At 43.5% G+C, this 6854-nt stretch overlaps 1 pseudogene; it reads right to left on the bottom strand.

Moving 5' to 3' along the window:
- Positions 1-6854, bottom strand: part of LOC104984224 — a 36216-nt pseudogene that overhangs the window by 28058 nt on the left and 1304 nt on the right.

Raw genomic sequence — 6854 nt, 5'->3', positions numbered from 1 at the left:
TGTTCCCCGAGACCTGTTGCTTCCACAGTTTTCTGCATCTCAGTTAATGACAACTCCAGGCTTCCAATCACCCTGCTCAAAACCTCAGTTGTCCTTGGTACTTCCCCTCACTTCCCTCCCACCCCGCCCCAAATCCACTGCCTTGAAAATATTCCCAGCATCTGACCTCGTTTAACCAGGTCCACTGCTATCATCTTGGTCTAAACCACTAGTATCTCTAATCTGGATTGTTACACTAATCTCTTACCTAATCTCCTGCTTTCTCCCTTTGATCTACATTTTAAAATGTCAACTAGAGCATGTCACCAACCTGCTCAAGCACTCCAGTAGCTTCTCAACTCAGAGTAAAATCAGAATCAGTAGCCTACAAGACATTTTACAGTCTTTGACCTCATCTGCTCTCCCCTGGCTCACTCACACATGCACTGCTCTTTTCTTTCCCTTTCACCCAGATATTCAGAGAGTTCATTGTCTTGTCTGCTGTGGCTCACATGTCCCCTTCTCAGTGATAACCCTGCATAAACTTGCAGCACCCTTCTTGCCAGCAATCCCCGTTCCTCTTACATGTACTGTGCTATTTTTCTTCGCAGCACACATAATCACCTGGACTATGGCGTGGTTTTTTGTTTAAACACTTATTTATTTGGTTGTGCCGGGTCTTGGTTGTGCCGGGTCTTCGTTGTGGCACGTGGAACCTTCTAACTGTGGCGTGTGAACTCCCAGCTGCAGCATGCGTGACCCAGTCCCCTGACCAGGGTTCAAACCAGGCCCTTTGCACTGGGGGTACAGAGTCTTAGGCACTGGACCGCCACCAAGTCCCGCAACATAGTTTAATAATGCAGCTGTTTGTTGTTTCTCTCCCTCACCCCAACTGGAATGCAATGTCCTATAGAGCAGGAACTTCTTCTATATTATTCACTGTTATATATACCTGAATATAAAATAGGCATACATACATTCAGTCCAGTTCAGTTGCTCAGTCATCTCCGACTCTTTGCGACCCCATGGATTGCAGCATGCCAGGCCTCCCTGTCCATCACCAACTCCTGGAGTAGGCACTCAGTAAATATTTTTGTTGAATGAATGAATGAATGAATCCCTAACACCTTCGATTCTTAGCGGGGACCCTTACTTTTTCTTCATGGAACCATTCCTTTGCAGTTGATTTGTGCCAACTTTACCTCCTCAGCTTCAGACCTAACACATTCCTAGGATGTACCTATTCCCAGCCCCCATTCAGGTCACATAATTGATGTAGGGATGGGCCCAGAGCACAAGCTTTTCCAGTGATGCTCAAATTCAAGACTTCTTGGAAACTACTGGGGAAAAGATGTTCTTTTCTAATGAGGTTGATTGCCTCATAGGACATAAGCTCAGAGTTATTAGAGATCATCTTGCCACTGCGAGAGGTGACCCTGTCTTGAGAATGAAGTCAGAACCCAGGAAAACAAATAACACCAACAGGGAAATACTGATTCCTGGTGACTTCATTTGAAAACCTGGATCCAACTGTGCCTGAGCCAATTGGAATTGGATTCCCACCACTTACAACTAAAAACTTACAACTCAAACTCCACTCCCAGTGTCCAGCTCTGATATGATATGACCTCTTGATATTTTTTCTTGATATTCTTATAGCTTTTACATACCAGTTTTTCCTTATTAGTAAAAGTCATATCTAGAATATCTAGTCCCCCTAATTGCTACCTCTGTCTAAGAAGGAATGAAATTATCATGGAGATAAGCAAAGAATTTTTCAAATTCTCTGCTTTTAATAAAATGGAACCTTGGAATAGTTTCAGGTCCTCCTCTGTTGCTAGTCTCTGTGCCAGTGTGATAGCTAGAACTCAAAAAGCAGGTTCTAGAACATTTATCTGGTTAGATGGCATGCAGCATACTCCTATAAAAATACTGTTTTCAGTTTCCGCTTTTCATACTGAACAAAATTAATTTCATTATCTCTAGCCTTGGGTTTCTTGATCTCCTAGGTGAACTTTATTTATTAAGTCAGGAGATATTTCTTAAAATCCAGACTCCATACCAGGTACTTTTCTAGGTCCTAGAATGTAAAAATAAATTTTTATGCCTAACATTATCTTGTACACATGGTAGGTATTCAGCAAACATTTGTTAAGTTAGTAAATAAGTGGATGCATTCATGTGTAGACCTTCTTGAGTATTCATTGCACCTCTTTCCTTTGAACAAGGTTTGCCATTCTGTTGATATATGTTAATTCACTCTAACAAGTCTTGGCAGGGATGATAATAACTTAACATTGATAAAGTAGAATACATATAATGTTTTATTTGTTGATATATTATCATTATTCTAGTTGGTAATCTTCAAGTGGATAGGAACAAAAACTGACTGAAGTTAACTGACATAAAAGGGTGAACAATAAAATTGTTATTGTATATAACAATAAAAGTGTTGTCATGTCAATTCAAGAATACCCATAAGGAATTGCTATAATAGGAAGCGCCAGGGAGGAGTCCTGGATTTAAGACATTTCTGAGGACATCAACAGCAGGAATTCATGAACTCGACTCACTGGTGTTCCACGTGACTGCTTCCTTCACTTGTACTCTGGTCGGCTGGCCACTCTTGGTTTAAGCAGCCCATGGCCAGAGTCACAGAAGCATGACATTAAGAGGCAATTGGCACACAACTGTGGGGAAAACCATAGGCAGTGGTGAAGACCAGGGTTAATTTAAGCCTTATTTAAAGGGGAGTATCAATCATTGCCATGTGGGCCTATGGATCTATTGTTACCACATATCTGATTTTTCACAAGAAGTTGGAAATCCTGGGTAAAACTTCTTAAGTTCTGAAGGATGGCAATGAAGGGAAGGAAGGAAGGAAAGAGGAAAGAAGGAAGGGAGGGAAGAAGGACAAGAGAGAAATAGAGAAAGAAACAGTACTACATGGGCAAACACTGCTCAGGCTTGTGTGAAAAAAATGAGTTAACGTATCAGGCCTGACTGCTTTTTCTTAGAAAGGCCTCCTACCTACATAGCTGACCCTTGGCTGGCATCTAGGAACTTGAATTTTGCTCCCAGCTTTCCCAGAACCGGTAATGATGACTCACTGGGCTAAACTGTTTTTGCAAACAATATGGCTTGTGCCCAGCACCTGCCTTCCTTCTGGGAGTATGGGATTTTCGTATGTGCCTGGCAAAGCCTGCCCACATGACTAGCCGCCGGTAAAACCTTGGGCGCTAAATCTCGGAGAATCTTCTTGGCTGGCAGCATTTCTCATGTGTTGTCACCATTTACTGCTGGGGCAGTTGAGCATGTCCTGTGTGACTCCGTGGAGAGGACCCTTCAAAACTTGCTGATCTGGCTTTGTATCCTTTGCCGTGAGAAGTCATAGCCATGAGTATGACTATATGCTGAATCATTGAACTTGGGGGTAGTCTCGGAGACTCCCGATACAAAGTTAAATGAAACATCTCTAAGCCAAATCCAGCCCACAGGGCTTACTTTTCAACTTCTAATCTAGGAATTACCATTGGCAGTAGAGCAATGACCCCAAAACAGAGCATTTTTGCATGGCTTATCTCATTTAATCTTCACAACACTACACAATAAACTTTTTATGACCCCAATTTATGCATGAGGAAACTGAGACTCGAGAGCCTGCACAAAGTCACTTAACCTGTAGGTGGAAGAGGCAGGACTCAAGCACAGCTAAATCCCATTTTATTTCCATACTGCCTCTATGAAATTACGTTTTCCCCCTCAGGTTAAATTTTCAAGATCATTTTGTTTATTTCCCATTTCCTACTTGTAGCATTTACATCTCAGAGCTGAAAGTATTCTTATTCCTCCTCTTCTTTATCATATCTGCTTCTCTCTTACCCCATGCCAACCTTCTCTTCCTGTCCGCATTGAATAAGGCTTTCTGAGCCAAGAGGGAAGGAAGATGGAAATGGGCAAGGAAAGGGAGGGCTAACCTGGCAGCTTGGCCAGATTTTGCTGGCCTGTCAGTAGTCCCAATAACAGGGTCTGAAGTGGTGTGGGGAATGCAGGGTTAACCCGTGCTGGGGTCCACATCAAAGAATGGATGTTACTATTGTTACCACCTTTCTGACTATTGGAGAAGGAAATGGCAACCCACTCCAGTATTCTTGCCTAGAGAATCCCATGGACAGAGGAGCCTGGTAGGCTATAGACCATGGGGTCGTAAAGAGTTGGACACGACTGAGCAACTTCACTTTCACTTTCACTTTCTGACTATGGCGGTATTTGTCAGAGGGGCAGCGGGAGTTTTTCCAGAGAGATCTATAGTTGTTCCAGGGGTTCGAAGCAGAATCTCATTCACATCTGAGGAGCAGTGGCATAGTTTGGGTATCAAGATAAGAGGGGAGAAATGTATAGGCAGATTGTTAAGGTAATAGCTGGGGTCCATGACTGAGGGTAATAGCTGGGGTCCATGACTGAGTTATATTCTTAGGAAAAACTGTTATAAAAGTCAGGAAGCCAGGAAGAAGCCCTCTCCTAAGATCTGAACTCATAGAGTCAAAGTTAAGAAGGGGAACTGCAACTCGATGGTTGAGCAAGTACTCCAGAGTTCTCCTTTGGTCCCCTGAATATCTAGCTTAAAACAGCAAGACTAATTCCAGCTCCTTTCTCTAAGTGGCATTGTGGGTGAGGCTAGAATTGTGTTCATAGAGCCACACACCTGTGTGTGGGCAGAACTGAACATGGTAGGGACTGCACAATTCTTATCTGAGGAATAAATCCAGATAAGTTTGTCTGGGTTTGTAATACTTATACACCTCTCTGGAAAGACTCAGCGACATACATATGAGCTCTAATGATACCCAGAGAGATGCCATTTCAATGAACTCCTGAGGCTACGCACTTGTAGAGTTCCATTACTAGTATACATGGTTATTCCCTTACCAAACGGCACTATGGGTATTTTGGCACTCGTCTCTGAGTTAGGAGTATCGGGCTTGTGAGCACCCTGTCCGATCGTGTATCCACTAATACTTGCTGATATTACACGTGCCTCATGGTGACTGTGGAGAAGGCAATGGCACCCCACTCCGGTGTTCTTGCCTGGAGAATCCCAGGAATGTCGGAGCCTGGTGGGCTGCCGTCTATGGGGTCGCATAGAGTCGGACACGACTGGAGCGACTTAGCGGCGGCAGCAGCAGCACGGTGACTGCGCAGTCCCAGTGACTGACATCTATGGAGCATTTACTCTGTCGTCTGCATGGTTATGTTTACACCATCAACTCATCTCTGCTCACAACAATGCTATGGAGTAGGCATCACTTTTTCAAAAGTAATTTTATTTATTTTGGCTCTGCTGGGTCTTTGCTTCAGCAAGCGGTCTTCTCACTGTGGTGGCTTCTCTTGTGGAGCAAAGGCGCTAGGAAGTGAGAGCTTCGGCGGCTGAGGCTCCGCAGCTCTAGAGCACAGGCTCAGGAGTTGTGGGGCATGCGCTTAGTTGCTCTGCAGCATGTGGGATCTTCCCAAACCGGGGATGGAACCCACATCTCCTGCGCTGGCAGGCAGATTCTTTACCACTGTGCCACCAGGGAAGCTCAGATACCACTTTTATATCCACTTTACAGGGAGGAAACCAACTTTTAGTTGTACCTGGAAATGTTCTTCGCTTCAACCAATGAACAGTTTAGAGTTAAGAGGTTTTCAAATACAAACCACCAGTCACACTGTCTCCCCACACATTCACTAGATCGATTCATCTAGTATCGATTTCCACCCTTTGTTTCAGTTGGCATCCAAGCTACTCTGCTGCCACCTGTTGACCAGAGCAGAGAACTGCCTGACTCAGTATCTTATTTCTCCTTCTGGGAGTGGTTCTGGGAGTCAGTGAAAGTCTGTCTTACATTCCACTTATTGCTAGTTTTAAAATGCCCATTTTATTCCATACAACACTTAATGCATATCATTTACATCTAAAGAAGAGATGGTCATGAGATTGATCCATGTAAGTAAAATACTTACTCTAAGAAGTGTAGTCCATACATCGTAAAATTTCAGTAGTTCCATATACCGAATGGGTTTCTTTGCTGTAGAGAATCCAAGTGGAATGAGCAATGGAGATGTGCAACAAGTTTTCTTGAAGGAAAAAAAGATGACACTGTATCCATTTAGCTTTCTGTCCCCTCTGCACTTCACATTCTTCTCCTGCATTGTCTGAGGTCCATAGTGTTAGATTGTCTCTAAGCTGTTGCGTGATGAGGGTGTTTTTGTCTGAGTCTTCATTCAGTACGTCAGATTCCATCATGGCTTCACCAAAAGTGGTTTCAGCCAGTATGCAGGCGAACTCTGGGTTACTCAGGATTTCACAGTAAACTACAGAAGAGCTAAGAGCCAGCCCAAGGTCGATTGGGTGAGTAGGTTGCATTTCTGCTTTATTGACTATGCCAAAGCCTTTGACTGTGTGGATCACAATAAACTGTGGAAAATTCTGAAAGAGATGGGAATACCAGACCACCTGATCTGCCTCTTGAGAAATTTGTATGCAGGTCAGGAAGCAACAGTTAGAACTGGACGTGGAACAACAGACCAGTTCCAAGTAGGAAAAGGCATACGTCAAGGCTGTATATTGTCACCTTGCTTATTTAACTTATATGCAGAGTACATCATGAGAAACGCTGGACTGGAAGAAACACAAGCTGGAATCAAGATTGCCGGGAGAAATATCAATAACCTCAGATGTGCAGATGACACCACGCTTATGGCAGAAAGTGAAGAGGAACTAAAAAGCCTCTTGATGAAAGTGAAAGTAGAGAGTGAAAAAGTTGGCTTAAAGCTCAACATTCAGAAAACAAAGATCATGGCATCCGGTCCCATCACTTCATGGGAAATAGATG

The sequence above is a fragment of the Bison bison genome, unplaced genomic scaffold, assembly GCF_000754665.1.
Source record: "Bison bison bison isolate TAMUID 2011002044 unplaced genomic scaffold, Bison_UMD1.0 scf7180017863950, whole genome shotgun sequence".
Classification (NCBI taxonomy): Eukaryota; Metazoa; Chordata; class Mammalia; order Artiodactyla; family Bovidae; genus Bison; species Bison bison.
The sequence above is the reverse complement of the archived record's forward strand: the minus strand, read 5'-3'. Positions and strand labels throughout refer to the sequence as shown.